The sequence below is a fragment of the Oncorhynchus keta genome, chromosome 15 (genome assembly GCF_023373465.1).
Source record: "Oncorhynchus keta strain PuntledgeMale-10-30-2019 chromosome 15, Oket_V2, whole genome shotgun sequence".
Taxonomy (NCBI): Eukaryota; Metazoa; Chordata; class Actinopteri; order Salmoniformes; family Salmonidae; genus Oncorhynchus; species Oncorhynchus keta.
In genome coordinates this window covers 19,380,227-19,391,719 of record NC_068435.1, presented here as the reverse complement: position 1 = coordinate 19,391,719, position 11,493 = coordinate 19,380,227, and positions in this window count along the sequence as shown.

The following is an 11,493-nucleotide window of genomic DNA, read 5'->3' as shown; positions in this document are numbered from 1 at the left end:
TAGAGGTGTTAACCCCGGTGTCCTGGCTAAATTCCCAATCTGACCCTCATACCATCATGGTCACCTAATCATCCCCAGCTTACAATTGGCTCATTCATCCCCCTTCCTCTCCCCTGTAACTATTCCCCAGGTCATTGCTGTTAATGAGAATGTGTGCACATGTAATTTACCATGTAAAATAAGGGTTAAATAAATACAAAAAATGTAACTGCTGAGGACAGATTTCTGATGAGATCCTATTCTGAGCTATTGATGACTAAAAACAAATTGATGGCAGAATTAGTTGGACAATAGAATCACCAAGGTGTAAACATTACTCTTAAAATATAAAATAGATGAGAAAATATATTAAAAGAGGACAACATTAAATTAGTATTCATTTGTCTGTATCTCTGCCACCGGCTCTACTTTACTAGCTGAGCTAGCGGAGGGATATGCACCTGCAGCGAAGCGAGCTTCCTGTAGAGAGTTGCAGTGTGTGCGGAGGGGGTTGGTGGGTTTGGGCCAACCCTTCCACTTGAGGTGGATGACCCTGCAGGGATGTTGGCTTGGTCACATGGCCCTTCATCGGCTGGGAAATGCCTGGAGAAAGAAAAGTAGGAGGCCTGGGTTAGAGAGATGGTCCGTGTGTGTCTTTCTGACCCTTACCATTTAAGGAGGATCTAGACAGAGCAGCAATCTCTTGGATGCTGACTGCCTTTCTTGACTTTGAGATCATTTCACAATCCTCAAATTTAACCTGGAAAAAAAGCAGTCATGCTCAGTATGTCACTAACACTACAGCGCTAGAGTGTTTTCAATATTCGTGTGGTCTGCTGTACGCCTCAAATGTTGCTCACAGCCCAGATAAAGATCATGAAATCGATGTGTGAATAGCGAGAGAAAAAACAGACAATCCTGCGTGTGTTTCAGCACGTGGACACTTGACAGCTCCCCAGAGCATGTATGGTGCAGATCTAGCCCTTGATAATGACTCTCAGTTCCATTACACATAAGAGCCAGAGCCATTACATATAAGAGCCATGCCATTACACATAAGAGCCAGAGCACATTACACATAAGAGACATTTTTTTTTTTTTACCTTTATTTTACTAGGCAAGTCAGTTAAGAACAAATTCTTATTTTCAATGACGGCCTAGGAACAGTGGGTTAACTGCCTGTTCAGGGGCAGAACGACAGATTTTGTACCTTGTCAGCTCGGGGATTTGAACTTGCAACCTTTCGGTTACTAGTCCAATGCTCTAACCACTAGGCTACCCTGCCGCCCCATGCCATTACACATAAGAGCCATGCCATTACACATAAGAGCCATGCCACTACACAAGAGCCAGAGCCATTACACATAAGAGCCATTGGACGAAGGCATCTTCTGTTGGGGGGAGTTTTATTAAGAGCAGCAACGCTCAGTCTGAACATTAACAGGCATTGTAAGTGGTACAGTTCTGGAAGCATAAGGAACTTATCTCAGCTAGAAATCATGTTCAAAAAGTTAAATACGGCCATATTTTCTCCTCTAGTCACCCCCCTTACCCTGCTGTCCCCTCCTCTCGTCGTTTTGATGTTTGCAGAGAATGACTAGGTGTTTTCCCATCCCCTTCCTAAAAACACAATTAAATAAAAGTATAGAATACCGATAAAATTGCAACACATACAGCTGCATGTCTATCGAATCGATGAAAGGCTTGTTTATTGGTAGGCCAATTTGTCATCATTTTCTCAGGTTTAGCCTAACATTTCATGAAGCTGTACACGGTGTAGCAATGCTGCTATTTTTTGACTGCTGGCTGGCGGTAATAATTTAATTACTTGTTCAGTAATTACAGTTGGAAATTCAACATTGCAGATTGTCAAGTACTTTTTCCAATATAACAGCATACTAATCTGCTTCTGTTGTTGTTGAATATAGGCCTACAACTACTCTATATAGGTTACTTGAACCTACATCACGACTCATCTTTGCGCTCTCTCCCAGCTTGGATAGAAAGTTGTGCGCAAAACCAAATAATATAGCCAGTCCACCCTCAAAACACTAGGGATTGTTTCATTATGCAGTATACTGTCTATAGCTATATACAGTATTTAGCTTCTATTTATAAACAAAAATAGCCTAACAATGAGGGAAAAGGTAGTTGCCTTGAGGATAAATTCAAACACTAAATTCAGTAATTTATTGTTGAACTCAGCGGGTTTTGTCTGGCTAACAGACTACACAAATGGGCTGCAATATTGAGGTAAATTCAATTAAATCCAACTTGAGACTCCCCTGGGTGCTGAAGTCCTCCTTTTTTGTGTGCAAATGTTTTCACCACGGCCTGTAGGTCCAGGTTACACCTCGACTGTTTTCTATACTGAGTATTGACAGCCCAGACTTTCCTGAGACATTGTGAATTAGGTCTGTTGCGCTGCACACTATTTAAATGAAGTCTTGATTGATTCATGCTAAGATATACCAAAGATAAGGGACTGTTGATATTGCAACCACACAACTCAAACGCCTGTTCACCATTTTGAACGAAATTGCAAACAGCTTTATTTTTTCAAGCCCTCAAGAACTGTTGTCTGTTAAAGATGCTAATCTGTTTGCGTCTGCCAATTTATTGGCTGTCCAGTATCTAGACGACCTTTCCCCAGAGCTTCCCGTGCAGTTCATCTCTTTCCGTAACATAAAAGACAATAAGAAGCTCAATTAAAGATGTTGCAGAACTGATGTATTTGAAGCCCTCCTCCCTTCTGACTAGTTCCCTTGACGTTGCTACGGTAATTAAGATGCTTTTACCTCTGTAAGTATCGCTTCTGCAGAGAGATTGTTTTATAAACTTAAACTCATAAAGAACTATAAGAAGCATGAGGCTCTCGTTCTGAAATGGCTTTTGAACACCTGAGTAAAGCTCCACTCATTGCACTGGTGCCGTCGTAGCCTTGACCACAGCATTTCTTCACTGATATTCCCTTATACTTTCCATCAGTATCTTCTCTCTTTTTCAGTCACATTCCTGAATCACAAGAAACAAAAACTTTGTTTCATAGTACTTACGGAAATTAAAAAGGGTTGTGAATGACTTGGAGGCTTGCTGTCAAAATGACTTATTCAACAACAACAAAAATAGACAATGACAGGAGCATGGGCCACCAGAGATCAGGGACCCCACCGCCCTGTGGGGGTGTCTGCTAACCAGTGGGGCTTTTCTCTGAGATTGCGGGGGCTGTTTTATCTGCCAGAGAAAGGGATATAGGCTAAGCAAGCATGCAGTCTCTTGGATAGGAGTATTTTACTGTAAGGTCATGTCAGATACGCGTCTGCTCACCGGTGATGTGACATGGCTGAGACCGACAACAGCCATCATAATGTGATGGGGTTAGTAATGTTCTCTAGTTGCACCGTGATTGGCTCAGTGTTCTGTCACTCATGGATCCAAGGCAGCTCAAGGTCATTGGCCACAGATAAAATGACATCAAATCACGTTATATCCATCTACCTTAGCTTTGATTGGACTGATCATGTTATCGTACTTTCAAAATCTTAGCTAGCAAGCTAGACAAGCAGTCATCAAGTCAGCAATCTACTGGAAAATCCTTTTCAATCCTTGTAATATGAAGAAAAATTATAGAAAAAATGTATCGGTGCTCATCGGCCATAACCATTACACAACAAGTTGGAAATCGCTAAATCAACAATGAGTGCTAAGGCGCAACTGCAGCCCTGGGTTCGATCCCGGCTGTGTCACCCATGGAGCGACTCACAATTGGCCCAGTGCCGGCCGGGATGTCCTTGTCTCATCGTGCTCTAGCAACTCGTGGCGGGCCGGAAGGTCGACGTCGGTTCGACAGTGTTTCCTCCGACACATTGATGTGGCTGGCTTCTGGGTTAAGCGAGCAGTGTGTCAAGAAGCAATGCACTTGGCTCTCGACCTTAACCGAGTCCGTAGGGGAATTGCAGCGATGAGACAAGATTGTAACTACCAATTGGATATCACGAAAAAGGGGGTAACACCATGGGCTAGAAAAATTTGAATACATTGGCCATGCTGTCAATCCAGCATGACTTCTGCCTTGTTCAAAACAACTGGAAACTCAGAAATTGAAGGCTTCAGTGAATTCAAGACAATTGGGAACTCGGATAACATTGGCTCCGATTTGGAAAATAATTTAACGATCATCCAACTCGGAATTCCAAGTTGGGATTTTGGGCCTCTTTCTAGAGCGCCACCTTCCTGTTCAAATGAGCACAGCACAAGAAGGTGAGTCCAAAAAATATTGTATGCTGCTGCATAAATGTAATATGCCAGGGAGATAGTCCATTCGGGAAGTATTCAGACCCTTTGACTTTTTCCCCACATTCTGTTACGTTACAGCCTTAAATGGATTAAATCACCCCCCGATCAATCTACATACAATACCCAAATGACAAAGAGAACAGATTTTGAAATGTTGCAAAATGTATTAAAAATATAAAAACAGAAATACCTTATTTACCTAAGTATTCAGACCCTTTGCTGGGAGACTCCAAATTGAGCTCAAGTGCATCCTGTTTCCATTGATCATCCTTGAGATGTTTCTACAACTTGATTGGAGTCCCCCTGAAGTCAATTCAATTGATTGGACATGATTTTGAATGGCACACACAGGCCCATATAAAGTTCCACAGTTGACAGTGCATGTCAGAGCAAAAACCAAACCACGAGGTTGAAGTAATTGTCTGTAGAGTTCCGAAACAGGACTGCGTCGAGGCACAGAAAAGTACCAAAACATTTCTTCAGCATTGAAGGTCCCCAAGAACACAGCGGCCTCCATCAATCTTTAATGGAAGAAGTTTGGAACCACCAAGACTCTTCCAAGTGCTGCCCGCCCAGCCAAACTGAGCAATCGAGGGAGAAGGGCCTTGGTCAGGGAAGTGACCAAGAACCCAATGGTCACTGACAGAGCTCCTCTGTGTAGATGAGAGAACCTTCCAGAAGGACAAACATCTCTGCAGCACTCCACTAAATCAGGTCTTTATTGTAGACGCCAGACAGAAGCCATTCATCAGTAAAAGGCACGACAGCCCTCTTGGAGTTTGCCAACAGGCACTAAAAAGAACATACTCTCAGACCATAAGAAACAAGATTCTCTGGTTTGATGAAACCAAGATTGAATTATTTGGCCTGAATGCCAAGTGTCACACCTGGAGGAAACCTGGCATCATCCCTAAGGTGAAGCATTGTGGTAGCAGCATCATGCTGTGGGGATGCTTTTTAGCAGCACGGACTGGGAGACTAGTCAGCATTGAGGGAAAGATGAACGGAGAAAAGTACAGAGAGATCCTTGATGAAAACCTGCTCCAGAGCACTCAGGACCTCAGACTGGGGCCAAGGTTCACCTTCCAACAGGACAACGACCCTAAAATACACAGCCAAGACAATGCAGGAGTGGCTTCGGAACAAGTCTCAAAGTCCTTGAGTGGCCCTGCCAGAGCCCGGAATTGAACCCGATCGAACATCTCTGGAGAGACCTGAAAATAGCTGTGCAGACGCTCCCCATCCAACATGACCGAGCGTCTCTGCACAGCTATTTTCATGTCTCTCCAGAGATGTTCGATCGGAGAGATGCTCCCCATCCAACCTGACAGAGTTTGAGATGATCTGCAGAGAAGAATGTGCGAAACTCTCCAAATACAGGTGTGCCAAGCTTGTAGCATCATACCCAAGAGACTTGAAGCTGTAATCATTGCCAAAGGTGATTCAACAAAGACCTGAGTAAAGAATCTGAATACTAATGTAAATAAGATATTTTAATTTTTACATTTGGAACAATTTATAAAACCTGCTTTTGAGTCACCATTATGGGGTAGTGTGTGTAGATTGAGGGAAAAAAAATAATTTAATCCATTTTACAATAAGGATGTAATGTAATAAAATGTGGACAAATTCAATGGATCTGAATTCTTTCTGAGTGCACTGTACAGTCGTGGCCAAAAGTTGAAAATGACACAAATATTACATTTTCACAAAGTCTGCTGCCTCAGTTTGTATGATGGCAATTTGCATATACTCCAGAATGTTATGAAGAGTGATCAGATGAATTGAAATTAATTGCAAAGTCCCTCATTACCAAGCAAATGAACTGAATCCCAAAAAAACATTTCCACTGCATTTCAGCCCTGCCACAAAAGGACCAGCTGACATCATATCAGTGATTCTCTCATTAAAACAGGTGAGTGTTGACGAGGACAAGGCTGGAGATCTGTCATGCTGATTGAGTTTGAATAACAGACTAGAAGCTTCAAAAGGAGGGTGGTACTTGGAATCATTGTTCTTCCTCTGTCAACCATGGTTACCTGCAAGGAAACATGTGCCGTCATCATCGCTTTGCACAGAAAGGGCTTCACAGACAAGGATATTGCTGCCAGTAAGATTGCACCTAAATCAACCATTTATCGGATCATCAAGAACTTCAAGGAGAGTGGTTCAATTGTTGTGAAGGCGGCTTCAGGGCACCCAAGAAAGTCCAGCAAGCGCCAGGACCGTCTCCTAAAGTTGATTCAGCTGCGGGATCGGGGCACCACCAGTAGAGAGCTTGCTCAGGAATGGCAAATCAAATCAAATCAAATTTTATTTGTCACATACACATGGTTAGCAGATGTTAAATGCGAGTGTAGCGAAATGCTTGTGCTTCTAGTTCCGACAATGCAGTGATAACCAACAAGTAATCTAACTAACAATTCCAAAACTACTGTCTTATACACAGTGTAAGGGGATAAGGAACATGTACATAAGGATATATGAATGAGTGATGGTACAGAGCAGCATACAGTAGATGGTGTCGAGTACAGTATATACATATGAGATGAGTGTGGAGACAAAGTAAACAAAGTGGCATAGTTAAAGTGGCTAGTGATACATGTGTTACATAAGGATGCAGTCGATGATGTAGAGTACAGTATATACATATGCATATGAGATGAATAATGTAGGGTAAGTAACATTATATAAGGTAGCATTGTTTAAAGTGGCTAGTGATATATTTACATAATTTCCCATCAATTCCCATTATTAAAATGGCTGGAGTTGGGTCAGTGTCAATGACAGTGTGTTGGCAGCAGCCACTCAATGTTAGTGGTGGCTGTTTAACAGTCTGATGGCCTTGAGATAGAAGCTGTTTTTCAGTCTCTCGGTCCCAGCTTTGATGCACCTGTACTGACCTCGCCTTCTGGATGATAGCGGGGTGAACAGGCAGTGGTTCGGGTGGTTGATGTCCTTGATGATCTTTATGGCCTTCCTGTAACAACGGGTGGTGTAGGTGTCCTGGAGGGCAGGTAGTTTGCCCCCGGTGATGCGTTGTGCAGTCCTCACTACCCTCTGGAGAGCCTTACGGTTGAGGGCGGAGCTTGCCGTACCAGGCGGTGATACAGCCCGCCAGGATGCTCTCGATTGTGCATCTGTAGAAGTTTGTGAGTGCTTTTGGTGACAAGCCGAATTTCTTCAGCCTCCTGAGGTTGAAAGGCGCTGCTGCGCCTTCTTCACGATGTCAGTGTGAGTGGACCAATAGTTTGTCTGTGATGTGTATGCCGAGGAACTTAAAACTAGCTACCCTCTCCACTACTGTTCCATCGATGGATAGGGGGTGTTCCCTCTGCTGTTTCACTGGAACAATCATCTCCTAGTTTTGTTGACGTTGAGTGTGAGTTATTTTCCTGACACCACACTCCGAGGGCCCTCACCTCCTCCCTGTAGGCCGTCTCGTCGTTGTTGGTAATCAAGCCTACCACTGTTGTGTCGAAAAACTTGGTGATTGAGTTGGAGGCGTGCGTGGCCACGCAGTCGTGGGTGAACAGGAGTACAGGAGAGGGCTAGAACGCACCCTTGTGGGGCCCCCGTGTTGAGGATCAGCGGGGAGGAGATGTTGTTGCCTACCCTCACCACCTGGGGGCGGCCCGTCAGGAAGTCAGTACCCAGTTGCACAGGGCAGGGTCGAGACCCAGGGTCTCGAGCTTGATGACGAGCTTGGAGGGTACTATGGTGTTGAATGCCGAGCTGTAGTCGATGAACAGCATTCTCACATAGGTATTCCTCTTGTCCAGGTGGGTTAGGGCAGTGTGCAGTGTGGTTGAGATTGCATCGTCTGTGGACCTATTTGGGCGGTAAGCAAATTGGAGTGGGTCTAGGGTGTCAGGTAGGGTGGAGGTGATATGGTCCTTGACTAGTCTCTCAAAGCACTTCATGATGACGGAAGTGAGTGCTGGGGGGCGGTAGTCGTTTAGCTCAGTTACCTTAGCTTTCTTGGGAACAGGAACAATGGTGGCCCTCTTGAAGCATGTGGGAACAGCAGACTGGTATAGGGATTGATTGAATATGTCCGTAAACACACCGGCCAGCTGGTCTGCGCATGCTCTGAGGCGCGGCTGGGGATGCCGTCTGGGCCTGCAGCCTTGCGAGGGTTAACACGTTTAAATGTCTTACTCACCTCGGCTGCAGTGAAGGAGAGACATGTTTCCGTTGCAGGCCGTGTCAGTGGCACTGTATTGTCCTCAAAGCGGGCAAAAAAGTTATTTAGTCTGCCTGGGAGCAAGACATCCTGGTCCGTGACTGGGCTGGATTTCATCTTGTAGTCCGTGATTGACTGTAGACCCTGCCACATGCCTCTTGTGTCTGAGCCATTGAATTGAGATTCCACTTTGTCTCTGTACTGACGCTTAGCTTGTTTAATAGCCTTGCGGAGGGAATAGCTGCACTGTTTGTATTCAGTCATGTTGCCAGACACCTTGCCCTGATTAAAAGCAGTGGTTCGCGCTTTCAGTTTCACGCGAATGCTGCCATCAATCCACGGTTTCTGGTTAGGGAATGTTTTTATCGTTGCTATGGGAACGACATCTTCGACGCACGTTCTAATGAACTCGCACACCGAATCAGCGTATTCGTCAATATTCCCATCTGACCATGTCTGAAACATGTCCCAGTCACGTGATGGAAGCAGTCTTGGAGTGTAGAGAAAGCTTGGTCTGACCAGCGTTGGACAGACCTCAGCGTGGGAGCCTCTTGTTTTAATTTCTGCCTGTAGGCAGGGATCAAAAATGGAGTTGGTCAGCTTTTCCGAAATCAGGGCAGGGCCTTATATGCGTCGCGGAAGTTAGAGTAACAATGATCCAAGGTTTTACCACCCCTGGTTGCGCAATCGATATGCTGATAAAATTTAGGGAGTCTTGTTTTCAGATTGGCTTTGTTAAAATCCCCAGCTACAATGAATGCAGCCTCCAGATAAATGTTTTCCAGTTTGCAAGAGTTAAATAAAGTTCGTTCAGAGCCATCCTGTTGGGGGGATATATACGGCTGTGATTATAATCGAAGAGAATTCTCTTGGAAGATAATGCGGTCTACATTTGATTGTGAGGAATTCTAAATCAGGTGAACAGAAGGATTTGAGTTCCTGTATGTTTCCTTCATCACACCATGTCCCGTTAGTCATGAGGCAGCAGGCAGGTGAGAGTGCATCTGCACGCACAGTGATGCGAAGACTTTTGGAGGATGGCCTGGTGTCAAGAAGGGCAGCAAAGAAGCAACTTCTCTCCAGGAAAAACATCAGGGACAGACTGATATTCTGCAAAAGGTACAGGGATTGGACTGTTGAGGACTGGAGTAAAGTCATTTTCTCTGATGAATCCCCTTTCCGATTGTTTGGGGCATCCTGAAAAAAGCTTGTCCGGAGAAGACAAGGTGAGCGCTACCGTCAGTCCTGTGTCTTGCCAACAGTAAATCATTCTGAGACCATTCATGTGTGGGGTTGCTTCTCAGCCAAGGGAGTGGGCTCACTCACAATTTTGCCTAAGAACACAGCCATGAACAAAGAATGGTACCATCCTCCGAGAGCAACTTCTCCCAACCATCCAGGAACAGCTGGTGACGAACAATGCCTTTTCCAGCATGATGGAGCACCTTGCCATAAGGCAAAGTGATAAGTAAGTGGCTCGGGGAACAAAACATAGATATTTTGGGTCCATGGCCAGGAAACTCTCCAGACCTTAATCCCAATGAGAACTTGTGGTTAATCCTCAAGAGGCGGGTGGACAAACTAATTCGGACAAACTTCAAGCATTGATTATGCAAGAATGGGCTGCCATCAGTCAGGATGTGGCCCGGAAGTTAATTGACAGCATGCCAGGGTGGTGTAACGGCGTTCGTCTGTTGAAGGAGAAGCGGACCAAAATGCAGCGTGGTGGTTACTCATGTTCTTTAATGAAGAATCGACGATACATGAAATAACTATATAAATACAAAACAACAAACGGAACGTGAAAACCTATACAGCCCCCAAGGTGAGGACTCCCGGACGGAACACCTCAAAACCATAGGGAGGGTCCGGGTGGGCGTCTGTCCATGGTGGCGGCTCCGGCTCGGGACGTGGACCCCACTCCATAAATGTCATAGTTCCTCCCCCTCGCGTCCTGGGATAATCCACCCTCGCCGCAGACCATGGCCTAATAGTCCTCACCCAGAACCCCACTGGACTGAGGGGCAGCTCGGGACTGAGGGGTAGCTCGGGACTGAGGGGTAGCTCGGGACTGAGGGAAGCTCGGGACTGAGGGGCGGCTCCGGCTCGGGACTGAGGGCAGCTCAGCACTGAGGGGCAGCTCAGCACTGAGTGGCAGCTCAGCACTGAGGGGCAGCTCAGCACTGAGGGGCAGCTCAGCACTGAGGGGCAGCTCAGCACTGAGGGGCAGCTCAGCACTGAGGGGAAGCCCAGCAGAGGGAAAGCCCTGCACTGAGGGAAAGCCCTGCACTGAGGGAAAGCCCTGCACTGAGGGAAAGCCCAGCACTGAGAGGAAGCTCAGCACTGAGAGGAAGCTCAGCACTGAGAGGAAGCTCAGCACTGAGAGGAAGCTCAGGCAGGTAGTTGGCTCCGGCAGATCCTGGCTGGCGGATCTGGAAGAGTCTGGTTGACTGGCAGATCTGGAAGAGTCTGGTTGACTGGCAGATCTGGAAGATCATGGCTGACTGGCGGATCTAGCTGCTCTGGCTGCTCCATGCAGACTGGCAGCTCTGGCTGCTCCATGTAGACTGGCAGGTCTGGCTGCTCCATGCAGACTGGCAGCTCTGGCTGCTCCATGTAGACTGGCAGGTCTGGCTGCTCCATGCAGACTGGCAGCTCTGGCTGCTCCATGCAGACTGGCAGCTCTATGCAGATTGACATCTCTGGCTGCTCCATGCAGACTGGCAGCTCTGGCTGCTCCATGCCGACTGACAGCTCTGGCTGCTCCATGCCGACTGACAGCTCTGGCTGCTCCATGCCGACTGACAGCTCTGGCTGCTCCATGCCGACTGACAGCTCTGGCTGCTTCATGCCGACTGACAGCTCTGGCTGCTCCATGCCGACTGACAGCTCTGGCTGCTCCATGCCGACTGACAGCTCTGGCTGCTCCATGCCGACTGACAGCTCTGGCTGCTCCATGCCGACTGACAGCTCTGGCTGCTCCATGCAGACTGACAGCTCTGGCTGCTCCATGCAGACTGACAGCTCTGGCT